At 35.6% G+C, this 21,627-nt stretch overlaps 1 protein-coding gene across 3 annotated transcripts in view; it reads right to left on the bottom strand.

Annotated features, from left to right (window-relative positions):
• LOC150102123 (tRNA (32-2'-O)-methyltransferase regulator THADA-like) overlaps positions 1 to 21,627 on the bottom strand; it is a 694,369-nt gene that overhangs the window by 87,844 nt on the left and 584,898 nt on the right. The gene's annotated exons all lie outside the window — the stretch shown is intronic.

Raw genomic sequence — 21,627 nt, 5'->3', positions numbered from 1 at the left:
TCGTATAGTGAATTTCATATATAGCGAATCACTGCTTTTTTTTTTTTTTTCCCACCACAATTGTATTTTTCTTCTTCCTAACATGGAATTTAGGCCAAGTGGCTTGTTCCGGTCTCATGCAATCTCTTTCTTGGTCTTCCGATTCTTCTTTTTCCACTTATTTTGTATCTGTATAATATTTTTGGTAGTCTGCTGTTGTCCATTCAATTTGAATGTTCTAGCCAGTTTTGTTTATACTATCTTATGTAGTAATTAATTGGTTTTATTTTCAGGGATTGCAAGATTTCTTCATTTGTTTTGTGGTCCCACTTGGTATATGTAGCTGTTGTTCTGAGGAACTTCATTTCTGCTGTTTGAATTCGTTTTTCATCTTTCCTTTTTATAGTCCATATTTTGCTTCTGTATAGCAGAGCTGGTTTTGACTAGACATTGTATAGTATGATTCTAGTGTGTTTTTGTACTAGGGATGGCTAAATATATTATTTATTATGCCATTTACTTTGACAAAGTTTGATATTTTAGTGTCTATGTGTTTTTCTTCTTCGTATGATAGATCACATCCCAAGTATCTGAAAGTGTTTACTTATTCTAGTATTTTATTATCTATCTATTTTACTTCTTCTTGAGTTTTCTCCTTTGAATGCCATTATTTTTGTTTTTTCTTTAGATAGTGTCATATTATATTGTTTTGAGATATCATTTAATGATCTTTTAAATCATCTTCTGATATAGCTAATACTATTTGATCATCCGAAAATAGTAGTGTATCTATCTTCATTTGCAAGGTCATTTGTATACCAAATGGGTTATACTGTTTCCAGATTGTTATAATTTTATTTATATATATATTGAAAAGCAGAGGTGAGAGGGTACATCCTTGTCGTACTCCTCTTAATATATCTTTCCATTCTGAGACATGTTCTAATTTAACTGCTATTTTATTTCCTGTATATATTTCTTGAATGGATTGTAAAAGTTGTTTTGGTATGTTTAAATCGGTTAATATTTTAAACAATTTTTGTCTACTAATTTTGTCAAAGGCTTTTTCATAATCAATAAAGGCCATGTGCCTTCTCTTTTTTATTAATAATTTTGAAGTAAAAATTGGATCTATGTAGGATTGGCCTTTTTGGAAACCATTTTGTTCTTCTAGTAGTTTGTCCTCTACAGTACTGCTTAGTTTCTCTTTTAACATTCCTGCATATATTTTATATCCTGTATTCAGCAGACTAATTCCCCTATAGTTAATATAATCGTCGTTATTTCCTTTTTTTTTTTTTTTTACAGATTGGGATAACCAGTGCTTTTTTCCAAGAGTTAAGTGTTTTTCCGAACATCCAAACCATATAAAAAAAAATTCAGAAGGCTTTCATTAAATTTTTCACCTGCATTTTTGTATAGTTCTATATTTATATTGTCTTCTCCTGGTGTTTTCCTATTTTTCATCTTCTTCATTATATTTTTCAGTTCTAACATTGTGATATTTTCTATTAGGTCATTCTTTGTCTTATAAAATTTTATTTCCTTGTTCTCATTTGTCCAGAGATTTTGGAAATAGGTCACCCATTTTTCTAAATCTATTGTTTGTATTTTTATATTTTCTTTTATTTCTTTATTCATGTATTTTATTACTTTATAGGTTTTGGGTTGTGGCTTAAATAAATCCTTTTCTAGTTCTGTTACGAAATTGTTCCATCTTTCTTTATGTTTTTTCTTTACTTCTTGTTTTGCAATTGCACTATTTCTTTTATACTTTATTTCTGCTTCTATTGTTTTGGAATTTAGCCATTTCTGGTAAGTGTCCTTTTTTTGTTTTTATTATATTTTCTATTTCTTTGTTCCAGTCTCATAGTCCTCTATTTCTAATCCATTTGCACTTTATTCCTAAGGTTTCTGTTGCTGCTTTTGTGAGAATTTGTTTCAAATTTTCCCATTCATCTTCTATGTCGCTTGATTCATGAGTGGTTTCTGTTTTTAAGTTTGTGCATTTTTGATATTGTTATCTAACTTGAGGATCTTGTAACAAAGAAATTTTGTAGCTTGGCTGGTAAGAATTTTCAATTTTATGTGTTTTTAACCACTTTGGTTTAAATCGAATTTTTGCTGATACTATATAATGTGATCAGAGTTTAATTCAAAGCCTCGATATGCTCTTACATCTAAAAACTCCACTAATTAAAAATTTGTGATAACGTAGTCAATTACTGATTTGTATCCTCTGGTTGACCAAGTATATTTATGCATTTCCTTGTGTTTAAACATTCAATTCATTATTCTCATATTATTATAAATGACAAAATCGTGCAATCTGTGACCATTTTGATTACATGTATCTTCCCAAATTTACCTATGTTTGTTTTGTATTTTTTGTTTCCTATTCTGGCATTTAAATCTCCTGTAGTAGTATTCAGTTTTGTTGTTTTATCTATGGCATTCTGTAATTCTTTATAAAATATATTACTGTCTTCTTCTTTTCCCTCTTCTGGTGCATATGCACCAATTATTGTTTAATAAATTTAGTTTAATCCTTTATCCAAGTGTGAGCAAACAAAGTTTGTGCCCGAAGTATCTTCAGGACTGGGGTAAGGTGGTACAACATCAAGGCAACTCGTTGCAAAGGTGGAGCAAGATACCAACACTCCTATCTCAAGTATCTCCTATAATGCAAAACACATCTCCTTGCGGATATGTCTAATGTTATGCATTAAGGGAAGGGCCACTACCCAGACTAGTTTTGACCTTTGTTGAGGTCTCTTCAGTGGGAGCCAGGCCCAAGTTGAGATACCCCAGTCCTGAAGATACTTTAGGCGCAAACTTTGTTTGCTCACACTTGGATAAAGGATTAAACTAAATTTATTATACTCTAACCAAGTGAAAAATAAACTTTCAACATCTTTCTCTAAATCCAGAGTAATTTATTAAAAAAGGGTGGCACACCATTTGGCAACTCCTATAGGTAGAGATGACCAACTAAAGCTTCTGCCTGGTATCTCAACTTGGGCCTGGCTCCCACTGAAGAGACCTCAACAAAGGTCGAAACTAGTCTGCGTAGTGGCCCTTCCCTTAATGCATAACATTAGACATATCTGCAAGGAGATGTGTTTTGCATTATAGGAGATACTTGAGATAGGAGTGTTGGTACTTGCTCCACCTTTGCAACGAGTTGCCCTGGTGTTGTACCACCTTATCCCAGTCCTGAAGATACTTCAGGTGCAAACTTTGTTTGCTCACACTTGGATAAAGGATTAAACTAAATTTATTATACTCTAACCAAGTGAAAAATAAACTTCCGATTATTGTTATGTAGCCTCTTAATGTCTTGAGTCTAATTTCTATTAGTCTTTCATTCAAATAGTTGTAATATACAATATTGTTCTTCAGGGATTTATGTACCATAATTTATACCTGCTTTTGCTCTTTCTTTCTTTCTTTTTTTTTTTTTTTTTTTTTACCCCACTGTAGATTTGTATCTAGCTGTTTGTTTCTTTTGTACCTTTTTGTTTTTTCTTTGTTTCTGTTACTATACATATCTTTATGTTAGCTTGGGTTAGTTGTTTATGAAATTCTTTTTCTTTGTGTGCAATGCTTCTCACATTCCATGTTGCAATCTTCATTATGTGTTCCCTTTTCCAATTTCGTTTACTGTTTCCTGAATTGTGGTCTTTTCCCTGATAGTCTGGCTGGCTTTTCTTTGCATGAGACTTGAAAGTATTTTGAATTTCCCCAGGGCAGGTTACTAACCTGTCGCTGGGGAAATCCAGTGGCAGGGCTGCTTTCCCCAATTGTAGATGCATATAATGGTTTAATACCATTTTTAAGCAGCGTGTGTGTGTGTGTATATATATATATATATATATATATATTAAAAATAGATATTTAATGACTTTAAACCGAGATAAAATATTAAGTTTTAACGAGAATGATACAACTAGTTTCAGCCTTTTACAGCCTTCATCAAGTATCCGCTAAAGATAGGACACAATAATAAAAATTGAAATTACAAAAAACTGAGAATTACAGGCAAAAAAATGCAATACCTAACAACAGAATGCGTTAAAAGAATTTATCGTAAAGCAAAGTTAGATCTTCTCTGCGAAAGAATCTCAGATACAAAACGCTGTCTTGCTTTTTTGTTCAACGTAAAAATGTCTTTAACTCAGATTCTTGGAGGTTATGGATAATGATAATTTTCATGATTTTATCTTTAACAGTGAAGTGCAAGCAACACGGATACGAAATAATAATAAGCTTAATCTTATCAAGAAATTTGAGATTCTTAAGAGAGTACAAAACACACCTGTTCCTACTAAAGCCTGTATTAATCCTGACAAAGTTGTAGTAAACAACTTGTCACATGTTTTAACAGTTGCAGAAAAAGATAATCTAAGCAAAGGTCTGAATTTCATTCCCTCACCAAAGTTTATTCCAAAAGAATCTCTACTTACTAAAATAGAAAAAGCCAGTTCACTTATTCCTATTTGGCAAAACTTCTCCATATTGAATCCATCTTCATTATAAATAATGCTAAACCTCCAACAGATAATCTTTCACCTGCCGAAAGACAAGCCTTAAAGAATCTTAAAAAGAACAAAAACATCATTATTTTACCTGCAGATAAAGGCAATGCCACAGTCGTCCTCAACTCTGAAGATTACCACAATAAAATGCTTCAATTGTTTGAAGACAACATTACATATTCAATTCTTCAGGATGATCCAACAAGAGAACTACAAAATCGCACAAACAATCTGTTAAAGACTACAAGTGAACTTCTTCACAATATTCGTCTTTCTTTACATTCTCTACATCCTCTTATACCACGCATTTATAGAGTTCCGAAGATCCACAAGGAAAACACCCCTCTTCGCCCAATTGTGGAAGGTATTGATGGTCCTACTTATAAGCTTTCTAGACATCTTGTGGAATACCTCAAGTGTTTCTCAAATAAATCTTCATCGTTCATCAAAAACACCACAGATTTCATTTCTCATATCAAAAATATTTCCATCAGCGAAAATGATATCATAGCAGGTTTTGACATTATCTCACTAATTACTAATGTCCCTACTGAGGAGGTATTTACATTATTAAAGAACAAATTGTCAAAAAAGATATTTGCTTTATTAAAGCATTGTATTCAATCTGGCTACTTCAGGTATAGGGAATCCATTTACAAACAGAACCAAGGACTAGCAGTGGGCAACCCTTTATCCCTGGTTCTAGCAAACATTTTCTTTGAAGATTTTGAAATGAAAGCCATATCATCCTTCTCACTTAAGCCAAAACTTTGGAGGCATTATGTTGACGATATTTTTATTATATGGAGTCACAAGCACACATCTCTCATGGATTTTCTTCATTATCTTAATAACCAGCATTCTAATATAAAATTCACTGTCAAACTAGAACGAAATAACTGCCTTCCATTCCTGGATGTAATTCTTACACGATGCTCTGATAGATTTAAAATCTCTATATACAGAAAACCCACTCATACTAATAGATATCTGCACTGTCAATCTCATCACTTCCCACCACAAAAGTTCAGAACTATTTCTATCTTAGGACACAGAGCACGCTCTCTTTTAAATGAACCAGATGAACTCCAAAAAGAAATTAATCACCTTTCTCTTATCTTTAAACAAAATGGATATTCTGAAAAAACGATTAAGAAATTTCTTCTGGATCCTTCTAGGCAGTGTACTACGGAAACTACTAATTTTAAAAGTAGCATCTCCATCCCTTACATTAGTTCAGTCTCCAATAAACTGGCTAAAGTACTTAAAAAATACAACATCAGGATGTTTTTCACTACACTACCTAAAATCCGTTCTCTTATAGGTCGAAACCGGTCTGGGTAGTGGCCCTTGCCTTTAATACATAGCATCATACATCTCCTCCAGGAGATATGCTTTGCATTAAGGGTAAATATTAAGAATAGTGATCAGAGCTTATACTCCCTTTACCACGAGTTGCCTTGACTTGCACTACGTGCAGGGTCAGCTAGACTTGCAACACTTGCAGGCGCAAACTTGACTGACTTGTCTGTTTGCTTACTTGGGAAATGGAGTAAAAAACCATGTTTATATATAAAATAGCTTGGTAACTTTAACATATATTATACCCAAGATAAAAAAAAAAACTTTCTACATATATATATATATATACATATATATACACTTATATGCATAAATGATGTAAATAAACATTTATTTATATCAGACCAGCTGAACTAAACCTTTTCACTTAACTGAGGTGAACTTATAATTCCAGCAGTTCACTTCAGGGTATTTATTTCAGTATTTGGTGCTGGTGCTTTTGTCATGGTGTAGAATTGTGAGCATTACAACACTTCTTGGTAAACAACATTAGAAGTCCATCATCCTCTACAAAAATAATTAAATTCTCAGGACTGCTAACTTGAGAACATGCTACATGTAACTGCCCGTGTCAAAACATTCACCTCTTAAATCTAAACTGGCATATGTAAGGGCTTGTCCTTGGGCTTTATTAATGGTCATTACAAGGCAAACTCTTATTGGAAATTGTAACTGTTTGACTGCAAATGGATAGTCTGAAGGAATGAGGGGTATCCAAGAAATGAAGACAGTTTTCTCTGATACCAGGACCTGTAAATATCACAGCTTCTATCATATTCAGTTTTAATGATTTTACTTGAAGCCTAGTTTCATTGCAAAGATTTGAGTGTGCAGATTTCAGAAAAAATAATAGGAACACACCTATTTTCAATTTAATTTCATAACCAAGCACATCCAAGTGGATTAAGCGAATTTAAAAATTCCATGGGAAAATGAACTGCAACATCTATATCTGCAAGAGTATCTACTGATTTGTAAACACTAACAGATCTATTGACCCTATTAAGAGCCAACTTGTTTATTACTGACATGGCATCATTTCTAGCTCTCTCCCTGAACGAAGAAGGTGACTTTTCTGTTATGTTCTCAATAGATGGGTAGACACTGCATAAACAGTTTGTCTGCAGTTCAGAACAATTTTCCCAATATTTAGGTGTGTTGATATATAATTTTTCCATCTCTTTACTGTACTTAACCATTGTCAATTTTTAATATTTTGAGGAGCAGGAATGTGCATTAGTCTCCCAGTAGGTGAACACACATATTAGTTTTAAGACAAAATTCGTCTATATCATGCCGTAGTAATGATTTCTTAAGGCAGGCATTCAATTCATCTGCCCTGAATTTGTCGAAAATCACCAGCAAATGAAACAGTATCTGTGACCATATATTGTTACACTGCAGAAGGGCTGTGGAGGGAGGGAAAAAAAAAATTAATCACTGCTCCATAATATGGAGGTGTACATTGATGAAAATGCACATAAGCCATCTTTGGAATATCCTCTATCTATTGGAATGATGAAGAAATCATCAAAATCGATCAATTCATTCTTCAATTATAAGTGAATATCAAAAACAGACTTTGCTTTATATATATATATATATATATACTAGATGAGCCCTGATGCTTTGCCAAGGTGAATTTATACTGCCAGCAGTTCACTTCAGAGTATTTACTTGAGTATTTGGTGCTGGTGCTTTTGTCATGGTGTAGAATTCTGAGCATTATAACATTTCTTAGTAAATAACATTAAAAGTTTCATCATCCTTGACAAAAATAATTAAATTCTCAGGATTGCTAACTCTAGAACATGATACATATAACTTCCTGTTTCTGAAACAATAGAAAAATAAATAAATTACCTACTAATAACTATAAAAACTACTAAAAATGAATAATAAAAACTACTAATAAACACTGACATTAATAATAATGATAATAACAAAAGAACTTTGCAAAATAGTGGCCAGAGATTATTAAATTGCAGTATGGTAAAGCGAGCTATTCACTGCACATATCCCATAAATAGGATGCTTCTGACTCATGCCAGCTTTTGTGTGTCAGAAGGTTTCTTACCTGAGCAGGGCAAGCCTCTCTCACCTACCAATGTGCCTCAGCTGCTTCATTTACTTCAATATCATGTTGCACCTTGACACACTATGATTTTTTGCACATAAAAATGTAGATATCATCAAGATTTACATTTTTGTCAGACATGGTATGCACTTATTTTCTACAGTTCAGCCAGTACATTTAGTTGAACATGTGTGAGCAGCTTGTGGAGGAAGGTAAAAAAAAAAAAAAATAAATAAATAAATAAAAAATCCATCAATTCATTTTCCAGTTATAAACGAATATCGAAAACAGACTTATACAGAATCTATCAAAAAATGTATACATACTTTAACAGATGTCATCTATGGACTTTTTTTTTGAAGTTGGATCAAATTACCATAGTAATGTGTAGTATGATGTTATCTCAAAAGATGTCATTACTTACAGGAATACTTTCCATGTGTAGAGGCTTAAGTGCTGTGAGGGCATCATGTTGGAGGCTTAATGGACTGCATACAGCACTCAGAAAGGATTAAAAACAGAATTTAATTTTTCTTATATTTCGTCTCAGTCAATGAGACATCTTCAGGGATTACAAAAAAACTAAGGTAACAAAAAACAAATAACAAACAATACTAAGCCCAACCACGTGGGTGACACTAAAGTCCTATCTAGGTGGAGCACCCTCTAAAGGCGGTTGTAGGTGGCCTGGAATGTAAAGTGGGACCTCTGATGATAAGCGTTTCCCAAATCTTAGGAAGCTTGATGCAACCATATTTGTTAAGATTTGGCTGATTCCTGAGAGCTGCTGCTGATTCTAAGAATAGTCTTTCTCTTTTGAATTTGCTGTGGTGGAGCATGGTGGTTTTTTCCAATGAGATCCTGTGGGTTGTATCCAAGACATGGTCAGCCAGGCATGACTGACCATAGTCGTGCTTGCAGATGTATGACTTATGTTCCTCCAGGCGGATAGTAGCTGATCTATCTGTCTGTCCAAAGTACGCCAGCTTACAAGAACAGGGTACTTTATAGACACCAGGCACTGAGAGAGGAGGGAGCTGATCTTTTGTAGAGCGGATAAGGATAGCAAGTTTGCGGCAGCGCTTAAATGCTGTGTATAGGTTGTAGTTTTTTAAAATCTTGGCTATTTTTTCAGATGTGCAACAGATGTAGGATATGGTGACGGCATTTCTAAGCTCTTTTTGAAGAGAAGACCGGGGAATGGGGGTGGACCTGATTATTTTTTTTAATGCTGTGATCGCTGTAGACATTGGAGAGGAAAGTGTTGTGTATGTGGTCAAGCTCAGTTGTAAGGGTGGTTCCACTGGAACAAAGATTGTGGGCTCTTGGTAAGAGTTTTAATAATGCCATATTGTTGAGCAGGGTGCTGGTGGGAGCGTTTGTGGATGTATCTGCTTGTGTGCGTGGGTTTTCTATGTACCGTGAAGGAAAGTGTACAGTTGGGAAGGCGTGTAACTAAGGTGTCTAGGAAGGGTAAGCAATTATTCTTTTCCTTTTCCATCATGAACTAGATTCTTGGATGTAGGCTGTTGAGGTGACTGAGGAAGGCATCTAATGTGTCTGGGCCATAAGGCCAAATAGAGATACGGTTTACCAAAAATCCACATGGTCAGTCAGGCCTGGCTGACCATGTCTTGGATACAACCCACTGGATCTCATGGAAAAAAACCACCATGCTCCACCACAGCAAATTCAAAAGAGAAAGACTATTCTTAGAATCAGCAGCAGCTCTCAGGAATCAACCAAATCTTAACAAATATGGTTGCATTAATTAAGTTAAGGGATATTACATCCCATATTGTTTCATAGCCAGATATAGAAACTATATAAAGTTTGGCAAGTCCAAGCGTAAGCAAATACCTGGATAGTGCAACACATAACCCATTTGGTAGTGCAACACTGAGGCAACTCATAGCAAGGGTGGAGAAAGAGCTCTGATCACTGTTCTTGGTATTTACTCATAATGTGAAACTCAACTCCTAGGAGCCGTATCACTGTTCTACATTATGAGAGAAGGTCACTACCCAGACCGGTTTCAACCTTTATTGAGGTCTCAACAGGACCTAGTTAATACCAAGTTTGTAGTAAACAGAACTTACACACCCTGCTATGAGAATTGCCAAGAAGGTGTGCTAATAAATTACTAATTATATGAAGAGCCAAAGGCTTCAATTCCATTTGAATTGAAGCAGACCATTTGTTATTATTCCAAGAAACTTCGATAATTTCACTCTGTCTATTTAATCTCATATGCCTTGCTGCAGGAGTCAAGCGACTTACAGAACTTGCTCTTCATCATGGAATATTGGAAAAAAAAAAAACACTGGTAGTAACAAAAGAACTTAATATCACAATATTTAACAACAGAATTTAACAATCTGGCCATAGGTAACAAAAGAATTCTAACAACAGAATTTAACAAATCCAAACAAATAGCAGTGGCCAGATATTGTTAAACTACAGGGAGGGAAGTTAAAAAAATTAATTACTGTTCCATAATCTGGAGGTGTACATCAACAAAAATGCACATAAACCATCTTTGGAACATCCTCTATCTATTGGTGAAGAGATCATCAAAATCTATCAATTCATTTTGGAGTTATAAGTGAACATCAAAAATTGACTTTGCTTTATATATATATATATAAATACGAGGGGTATTCAGAAAGTAAGTTCCATTTTAAAATATTTTCACTGAAGCGCTCTGATCGCAATGGTGCACATGCATGCTGAGTTTGTCGATTCTTAGCAAGGCGTTGGTGCCATTTTCAGACATTCTTGTAGTGCGTATGCTTCTTGGTGTGTGTTTGTGATGTCTAAGAAAATCTAATCGTCCGCCACATGTGAAATTAGGTCAGTTATCCGTGTCTTGAATGCGAAGAATGTTAAAGCAGCTGAAAATTCATCGGCAACTTATTGTGGTTTATGGAGAACACGCAATGAGTGATTCAATGGTACAAAGATGAGTAAGACTTTTTAATGAAGGAAGGATGATGAACGAAGTGGGCGACCATCTTTAGTGACTGACAATTTGGTGCATTCAGTTGAAGAGAATGGCGTGGCATGTTTACCAGGCGTGTTGTTTTGATTCATGATAACGCCTTCCACACACGTCTGGCATAACACAACAACTTCTCGCCACTTTCGGCAGGGAACAATTCCATCATTCCCCATATAGTCCTGACCTCGTGCCAAGCGACTTTCACCTGTTCAAAGATCTGAAATCTTTCTTTGGTGGCCGGCGGTTTCAAGACGACAAGGAGGTCAAAGAAGCAGTCAATATGTGGTTTGCATCACAGGCGGCAATCTTCTACAACGAAGATATACAACTCTTAGTGTCCCATTATGTTAAGTGCCTGAACAATGGCAGAAATTATGTAGAAAAGCAGTGAAAGACGTCTACTTTAATTTCCAATAAAGTTTTTTTTTGTAAGTATATTTTTGTTTCTCTGACAGCTCATTGGAACTTAATTTCTGGATGTCTCTCGTAGATATGCAAACACAAAAGGTTAGAATAATTTTCACAAATAAAAACGTTTTCTTGAATAGTAAGGAAAGATACCAACTGGTGTGTTTCATCATTAATCTACACCAGCGTTTCTCGATCTTTCTAAGCCCAAGGACCAGAAAAATGCCTAAAACAATTCTGTGGACCACTAAGTTACAGAGGTGTAGCTTGGGTGTGTGTGTGGGGAGGGGAGGGGAGGAGATCTGCCCCTGGTGGCACCTTTTTTGGCATTTATGAAATCTTGCCTTACTGTCTATAAAACAGCAACTGAGTGATGAAATAGACTTCGACAATGTGATCGACAATTTTGCGAACAGAAAAGCAAGAAAAATAACATTTCAGAATGTTGGAATTAAAGTTTTAATTCAAAAATAAACATAATGTTTTTAATTTATTTCCCTATACATTGTTTTGACTTTTTGTAATTTTTTTAAAAAAAACCTATGTAGGAATTACCAACGTTTCGGAAAAACTGTACCATTTATAACATAATAAATCTAAAAGCATGTTTTGAAAGATATGGCAACATAATTAATTAAATTGGAAGTAAACGATTAAAAGTGTATCACCATAGAACAAAGTTTTAATTTTTAGTTTTAAATAAATAAGATGATCTAATAGATAATTAGATCATCTTATTTATTTGTTTTATTAAACAAATAAATAAGATGATCTAATTATGTTACTACTTACTTTTAATAAGATGGTTGAGCTTCTTGGCCCTTGCAGAGTTGCTGGATATCTGGCTCAATATTGATCAACTTCAGTTGAAGATCGGCACACACACTAAGACGATTTCCATATTTTGTTTTTATTTGAAGGAGCGATGAAAATCCTTTCTCATAAAGATAGGTTTGCAGAAAACTGCAGGATGATTTTCAATGCTTCTTCAGATAATTCTGGAAATTCGCTTCTCACTGAAGATGAGATCCAAAATTGAGCAAACCAAGATCACGGAATTGCATTTTAAGCCCACTGTCACTTGAAAGCTCAATTAACTGTTCCATTTTCGATAACGAAAGGTCGTTCTTGTGACTGCAAGCCTGAAATGGATCGCGAACCCACAGAAATTTCTCATAAAAGTTATTCAGAAAATATGTTTCAAAATTCTGTTTCAGATTTTTGAGGTGGTCACAAACCCTTTCCACAAGCTCAGAATGAACAAAAATATTATTTTCCACTAAAAAGGATTCCAACGTTGGAAAAGGTGCAAATTGTCTGTCTTTTACATAATTAATCCATAAGACCAATTTTTTCTCAAATGCCTTTATTGTGTCATAGGCATCAAGAACAATTAAAAAATTTCCCTGAAAGTAGAGATTTAGTTCATTTAATTTTGAAAAAATGTCTGAAAGATAGGATAGGATAGTGTTGATAACCATGCTTCGTCAACAAGGAGTGATGCAAAATCAGAATTACGTTCATTTATAAATAATAAAACTTCATGCCTTAATTGAAATAAAGAGCCAAAAGGCTTCACTTCGGCGATGTAAAAATTATTTAAATTAAGGGGATATTTAATCCCACATTATTTCAAAGAGTTTCATGCCGAATATAGCTTGCTATATTCGGCATGAATCTCTTTGATTTCTATCTTAGAGTTTCTTATTCGGCTTTGAAATAATGTAGGATAAAATATCCCCTTAATTTAAATGAAATAATCTTGTTAGTACTTTGCCCATGGAAAGCCAGCGAATTTCAGAATGAAGCAAAATTTGTGTATAGTCACTGCCCATTTCATCGCAGAGTAATAAATAATTATTGAAAATAACCTGTTATTTAACAGTCAAACTTCAATAAAATTAACTAGCTTGACAGCATTGTATAGCACAGTTTTAAATTCTGGTTTCATTCCTTTGGAAGCTAACGCTTCCAAAGTATGTGAAATTATATTTTATAAAATTTATGATTTTATGAATAAATTTATGAATATAAATTTATGAATTTATACTGTGAAATAAAATTTTATAAAATTTATTTCACAATATAAAATTTATAAAATTTTATATTGTGAAATATAAAACAGTATGTATGAAACAATACACCCAATTCGTATCCAGAGCTACTTCTTTGACCTTAGAAACAAGTCCCACTATGCCTGCTTGTAAGAACGCGAGCTCCATCTGAACAGAAGCCTGTACATTTTCCCCAATGGATCCCTTTGTGTATTATGTAATTATTGAGAGTGTGAAATATTTCTTCTCCAGTTGTTCGGAATGACAAAGTTCTACAAAACAGAATATCATCATGAATGTTGTTATCATGCGCATATCTTACATAGCATATTAACTGCGCATCATTTGTAACATCAGTAGTCTCGTCTATTTGTAACACATAATAAGGGCTCTTCTTAACTCTTTCGATTAATTGAGATTCTATGTCACCTGCCAAATCATTAATTCTGCGACTGACAGTGTCATTTGAAAGAGGAATCAAATCAACATCTTTTAGTAACTTGTTGCCAAACATAGTTTTTACCACATCTTTTATAGCTGGAAGTAAATTTTCTCTGACAGAATGAGGTTTCCCTGTTTTCGCTATGCGCAAACTTAAGAAATAGATGCTTCTAGTGCTTTGCTATTAATGGAACCTATCGCTGAAATTATATCTTTCTCATGATTTAATGTCCCTAAGCGTTGCTGAAAAAATTCAATTGGCTTATTTTTCACGTCACAATGTTTAGTTTCTAAATGTCGTCGGAGTTTCGCAGGTTTCATGTACTCGTTCAACAACACTTCATAACACAAAACACATTGAGGTTTCTGTTCACTTTCATCTCCACACCAAGTAAACCTGAATTCGAAATATGAACTGTTATATTTCCTACTGTATTTTTTCTTTGAACTGTTTGTTTCTTCTACTTTAATAGTATCAGATTTACTGGCCGTTACAACACGTATCGCTAGCGTTGCCATAGCATGTGGCGGTGAATTTGAGCTGTGCAGAAGAAAGTGATTTTTAATCGGCAAATAGTCCATTTTTCTCCCCGTTTTTCTACATTTTTGAGTGCAAAATTGTTTCTCTGAATATGAGTGTACTTCAGTGGTTGTTTTTTTGGAAGTTAGTTGCTGTCGCGATATAATATATTTTGGTTACCGTCTGAATCGAATGCATAGCGATGGAAGACAAAATGAAGCTAAGTTTTCATTACTGTATTTAGTTATATATCATACTTCACGGAAGAAGACAGAGAGAGGAAAAATAGTGTGCATGTTGCCTAGGTATGAATAATGATGAGCTGAGCAGAAGAGCGGTGATATTGAATGGCATAATATCGAGAATGTGTGACAAGAGAGGACTGGTATATGTGGATGCTTGGAGTGCGTTTGAGGAAAGAGAGGAATTGTATGCAAGAGACCGCTTGCATTTGAATGAGGAAGGAAGTAGGCATCTGGAGAGATTGCTGTTCTGAACGAGTCAGTGTGTCCCAGGGAGCATGATAGCAGGGGTGGCCTCTTGTGGGAATGGATACTTGGGAGAAGGGAGACGATGTCAGGTAATACTGAGCCCAGTGGAATCTAGAAGGGATAATGCTGGGTATAGAAACAATGGCATTTACATGCTTTATACTAATGCCAGGAGTATCTGGAATAAAGGAGAGGAATTGGTGGTGCAGATAGCATTAGCCTGGCCAAAAATTATTGGGATCACTGAGATGTGATTGACAGAAGGGGATATAATAACAGGAATAGAAGTTGCTGGGTATAGCATTTTTCGTCAGGATAGGAGGGGAAAGCGTGGTGGTGGGGTACTGCTTATGATAAGTGATGACCTATATCCTCTAAGAGTGGATGCTTTGGAAGGAAGTGAGACAAATGATTTTGAGAGCATATGGTGTGAGGAAGAGGTAGGCAAGACAGGATAATTAGTGGGATGTTGCTACAAACCCAGGAGCACAGAGAATGGGGACCAGGAAATGTTTAGACAGCTAAGTTGGCAAGTGCAAGAAGAATGATTGTTAATGGAGATTTTAACTACAGCAGTATAAATTGGAGAGAGGAAGATGCATGTAGCAATAGGGGGAATGGAATTTCTAGAATTCTTGAGGGACAAATGTCTTAGGCAACATGTTACAGAGGGAACAAGAGGTTCAAGAGTTTTGGATTTGGTTGTAGCATCAGAAGAGTTGATAATAACTGAGTTGACATCTCTCCCATCAGTTGGAGAGAGTGACCATATGGTTTTGACTTGGAAAATGAATAGACATGCAGGAGTATCAAAGAGATGGGAACTTATATGGAATTATAATGCAGGTGATTATAATAGTCTTAGACGTCAACTTCGGGAAGATTCATGGAGGGAGGAATTGGAAGGCCGGGATATCATTAGTGAGTGGGAAATTGTGAAAGAATATTTGTTAGCAGCAATGGTAAGTTGTATACCACGAGTGAAGAAGAGGATATAATTTGGAGTAAAGTGGATGACAAACAATATTAAACAGGAATTGCATGCGAAAAAGAGGCTATGGAAGAGATATAAGGAGACAGGTAAAGAGAAGATGCATGAAGAATATAAGACACAGGCCAGAAGAGTGACTAGTGTGGTAAGGAAAGTGAAACTGGAATATAAGAGGAGATTGGCCCTAAGATCCAAAGAAAATCCTAGGGAATTTTTTAGCTATGTGGCCAGTAGGAGGAGAAATGACTGTGGAAGAATAATATTGTGGGATAAAAATGGGAATAGAGTGACTGATGATGCAGAGGACATAGTGGAATTGTTCAATGAACTTTATTGGAGTATTTTATCCTAGAGGAGTCAGTTTTAATACTAGAGATATAGAGCTGGTTCGAGGTTTAGTCAGTAAAGCTTTGGGACTGGATGGTACTTCACAACGAGTTTTGAGAGAATGTGCTAGGGAACTGACAGTGCCTTTAACCTGGCTTTTCAATGAAAGCGCAAAGGTGCCCAGTGAATGGAAGGAAGGTAAGATAGTGCCATTGCATAAGGGTGGTAACAGACTGGAAGTGTCTAATTATAGGCCAGTCTGTGTGTCATCAGTAGTTGTTAAGATCTTGGAGAAAGTAGTGAGGGACCGTATACAGCATTGGGCAGAAGAGGGTAATGTTATCTGTGAGAGCCAACATGGATTTGTGAAAGGGCACTCTTGTTTTAGCAATATGCTAGCCTTTTATAATAAAGTTACATGAACATTAGCTGAGGGAAAGGCATATACTGCAATTTTCTTAGACTTAGCAAAGGCATTTGACAGGGTGCCACATGATAAGCTGATATTTAAGTTGCAGCACACGGGTCTGGATGTCAGATTTGTCAACTGGATTCAGGATTGGCTGCCTGATAGGTATCAGAGAGTTGTGTATGGTGGAGCAGTTTCAAGGAGACAGAGGGTTACAAGTGAGGTCCCAGAGGGCTCAGTACTAGGACCTATACTGTTTAACCTTTATATTAATGACATTGCCGTGGATTGGAAGGGGATATTCAGTTGTCTGCAGATGATGCAAAAATGGGAAGGATTATTAGTAATAGTGCAGATGTGGTAGCCCTGCAAGAGGATTTGAATAAGCTAGATAGATGGGCAAATGAATGGGGGTGTGAGTTTAATGCAGCAAAATGTATCTTGAGGTTTGGGAAACATCGATGGGATACTGCATACTCTATGGGAGGAGTTATACTGGAGGAAGTAGGGGAGACAAGAGATCTGGGGTTGATTGATAGAAACCTGAAGTTTAGGGGATATATTGTAAAGGTGGTGAAGGTAACACAGAGGATTGCTGCAATTATGAGAAGGACACTGATCTGCAGAGATAAGTGGGTTATCATTCTATTGTATAAGTCTCTGATCAGACCACACTTGGACTTTTGTTCTCAGATTTGGTCCCCAGGATTTAAAGGGGATAAATTAACTGTGGAAAGGATACAAAGATGGTTTCAGGACTGTACAAGGATAGTTATGAGGATTGGCTGAGGGAATGTGGACTGCAGAGTTTGGTGGATAGAAGAAGGAGAGGTGATATGAGTGAGACTTTTAAACTGTTGAGAGGTGGTTACAGGGTTGACACTGGGGAGTTCTTTCGCTTGGTTGAACAGCGGGAAGGAGTGATGACAAAAGGCCATCCCTGGAAGTAACGAAAGGAAACTGTGAGCAAGAGGGTGAGGAGTGGTTTCTTTGCATGGAGGGTGGTTGGACCGTGGAATGCATTGCCTGATGGAGCGGTGAGAGCGAGAACGGTCAATGAGTTTAAGGAGTGGTATGATAGACTTTGTGTTTCTTAGGGGGGGGGACCTCCCACGATGAGTCATTTGATTCCATGGAGGCCTGAATAATAATAATAATAAAAATAATAATTACAATTAGGGTTAGCATTACCTGTTTCATTTGTTCTTCGTTTCAAAGTCCTAGTTCTAAGCCACATTTCCATTATTAAAAAAACGTTTCCGAAAAATATATAAATACTGGGGGTTAACTCACGACAGACTTTGGTCAAGTATCACTTAACACTTCTGAAGATATACTGAGCCTTGGTTGAAATGTAGATAACACATGTTAACTTCAAATCTGACAAAAGAGCAAGGGAAGGTGGAAGCAATAAAACTATGTTGTTTTTCACTTTACCCCTCTTTTATTATTCGTCAATCTGCAGCTACAAATTTAGTGGCTGCTAAATTTGCTGTCATCAGACATATTTCTAAGGAAACTTAACTTGCTTAAGCTAAGTTATTCACAACATTAAGTTTGAAAAGAAAAAAATACAAAACTGTTCTGATTCTTATTTTTGTTTTCAATTAATGGTAGTTTAATTCATTTAATTTTAACAAAAGTAATTAATTTTTTTCCCAAACTCAAATACATGGTTGTAAACTTATAGTACACTAATATGATGAACTATGAATTAAGTAATCTGGAAATGATCTCTGCGACCAAAATTGGAACTTTTTCAAGTAATTTCAAATCTTTAAGCAATGAAATTCATCTACAACCTAAAGTCATTCACAAACATCCAATCCTGCAGTAGATTTAAATTCAAGAGTTACTGAATGGAGAGCAAAAGCACTATTCATTAATGATGCAACAAGTCACTTGTGGCAAAACCAGGACAGCAATTTTGTTGTCTGAAAAATAGATTATTCATTCCATATGCTTTTCTCTGCCCTTTATTACCTGTCCTATGGTGACTAATTGGCATATTAGTATATAATGGCAGAGAACACTTGTTTTGCTAATCTTTCCTCTCCCATTCTATTTAAGTGACCATACCACCTGAGATTAGATCTGCTAACGCATTCCTGGATGGTGACAATGTCAAGTTCTTTCCTAATATCCTCATTTTTAATATGACATTGCCACTGATGCCATCTGTTCACGCCTCTAATCTTTCTCAGGACTCTCATATCTGCAGTCTCTAGTCTTTGGTCAAGTGTTTTACTTCTGACCCAACTCTCAGATCCATAAGTTAAAACTGGTTTGAACACTGTCTTGTATACAGCTTATTTACAGTTCCGACTAATCTCTCTCTTATTCAATATGAATTTATTCAATTGACTTCCCACCATACTAGCTTTGCTGATTCTGTTGTCTATTTCTATATTTAATTTACCATCTTCAGTAAAAATCATGCCTAAGTAGCTGAAATGTTTTACTTGTTCCACAGGTTCTCCATTCACAACACAGTTGACATTTTCAATGATTCTGCCTATTTTCATTGTCTTTGTCTTTTTATTGCTGACCTTCATACCATATCTATTACAACAGCTATTCAATTTAGTCAGAGAATCTTGCAGACTTGTAGCGGATTTATTTATAAGTATAACATCATCCGCATAAAGCAAAGAGCTGACATTAACATCTCCAATTTTGATATCAGGTTTAATACCACTTTCCTTCATAATGTGATCCATATAGATAATGAATAACAGAGGGGGATAATGTACATCCTTGTCTCACACCAGATTTAACATTAAACCATCTTCTTGTACTTCCTTCAATTCTAACTGCTGACTTACAACTCAATTAAAGACTAAGTATTGCTTGATATAATGCCCCATTGACACCATATAACTGCAGCGTATTAAATAGCTTTTCTCTTCGCACCTTGTCATATGCCTTTTCCAAATCGACAAACCTTAAATACAGATCTTTGTTATATTCCCATGCTTTCTCGACTATTTGTCGTAAAGTGAAGATCTGATCCTGACAGCCTCTATTTGGCCTGAATCCAGCTTGTTCTTCACCAAGCTTTTCTTCCACAATTCTTCTCAACCATTTCTCAAGTATACTTGCATAGATCTTGCCAGGAACACTCACTAGGGAAATACCTCTGTAATTCTCACATTCAGTTTTATTTCCCTTTTTATATATGGGTACTATGAGAGCTCTACTCCAATCATCAGCAATTCGTCCCTCTGTCCAGGCTTTCTGAACTATGCAGTGTAGCCACTGTAAGACTTTTATACCACCATACTTCAGCATTTCTGGTTGAATATCATCTACTCCTGCTGCCTTTCTACATTTCAAGCCTTTGATGGCTTTTTCTTCTTCAAGTATGGATATGTATTCCTGACTGCATGCCTGGTCAGTATTTTTTACCGCTGGGCAGTCATCACTGCTTGTTTCATTGAGCAGAAGTAATTACTCCATACTTCAAGGATATCTTTTTCTCCTGTTTTCATGTCACCTTTATCATCTCTAACCCATTTTACAGCACTCTTTCCTCCATTCCTAAGCTTCTTCAACAACCTCCAGAATATTCTGCCACCTTCTTGATATTTATTTTCTATATTCTTGCCAAAGTCCTCCCATGACTTTTGTTTAGCTAGTTTTACACACTGTTTAGCTTTCTTACATTTGTCTCTGTATTCTGTAAGAGTAAAAGCTGACTTATTTGCCAGGAACTTTTGATATGCTTTCTTCTTTTTCTTCACTGGCTCTTTAACTTCCTGTGTCCACCAGGGAGTTCTGATTTTTTTATCCTTGCACACAACCTCACCACATGCCTCTCCCTGGCAGAATCAATCAATGTTTTCTTCAGAGTTTGCCACTGAATCTCCAAGGTTTGATTCCTGTTTTCAAACTCTTTCATTTTTTCTTCAATAATCTTTGTGTATTTTAGTCTACAGTTCACATCTGAGAGCTGCTCAACTTTTATTCGCTTTAAAAATTTCTTACATGTTATTCTTTTCAATATGAAATTCAATTTTATCCTGCTCAAGACTAAATAGTGATCACTTCTAATTTCAAATCCTCTGTACACTCTGGTGTCCTGCACCAGGGAGAAAACATCACTATCAACAATAACATAGTCAATGAGACTTTTCTTATTCCTTGCCTCTTCTCTCGATGTGAATTTGTGCACATTTTTATGTTAAAACATGGTGTTAGTAATAACCAGTCCACGTCCTGAGCAGAAATCCAACAGATATTTGCCATTATTATTAGCTTTGTTCTTTTCTTCAAATTTTCCCAATATATTTTTGTATGACTCACAATCATTTCCTACTCTGCTATTTAGATCCCCAACAAGGACCAACTTTTCCTTTTTCATTGTGTCAGTTGCTTTTTCTAAAGCCTCAAAAAATTTCTCCACTTCTACCTTAGTAGAACCTTCTGTGGGACCATACTCACAATAAGTCTCATTGTCCAGTTTCCCCATTCTCATATTTGCCCACATTACTCTACTTGAGACTGACTGCCATTCAAGAAGATTAGCCTCGTATTTTGTGTTGAATACTATGGCTACTCCTTTTCCTTGATTGTCATTACCTGAATAAAACATTTTGTATTTATTGCTCAGAAAAATCTCACCAGTTTTTGTCTTTTTTGTTTCAGTCACCCCTATTATGTCGATCTGGTAAGTATCTAATTCCTGAGCTAGCTCCATTTCTTTGCCATTCAGGCTTCTTATGTTGATAGTACCGATCTTTAACTCTGGTGATGTTGAGTTGGGGTTTGTTTTCAGATTTGTTCCAGTAGCTGACTTTTCGCTGTTCGCCCTGGTTTCCTGGTGAAAAACAACAGGGGGCCCAGTTTAACCGGGCGACGCCCCAGCCGGCATGAAATTTTGTCATGTCGTACCATCATTTTTTATTTTGGTTTAACCAATAAGAATACAATTTGGTCGGCTAAATTCCAAATTGCCAGCCCATCCTCGTTCGTTCAGTATCAAAGTAGATACCCAACAGGGTGCACCACGAGAAGGTGAGGATTGGAC

This window comes from Typopeltis vanoorti, chromosome 10 (assembly GCF_054136105.1).
Source record: "Typopeltis vanoorti isolate ZY-2024b chromosome 10, IOZ_Tvanoo_1.0, whole genome shotgun sequence".
In the NCBI taxonomy this organism is placed as follows: Eukaryota; Metazoa; Arthropoda; class Arachnida; order Uropygi; family Thelyphonidae; genus Typopeltis; species Typopeltis vanoorti.
This window is presented reverse-complemented; position numbering and strand designations above follow the sequence as displayed.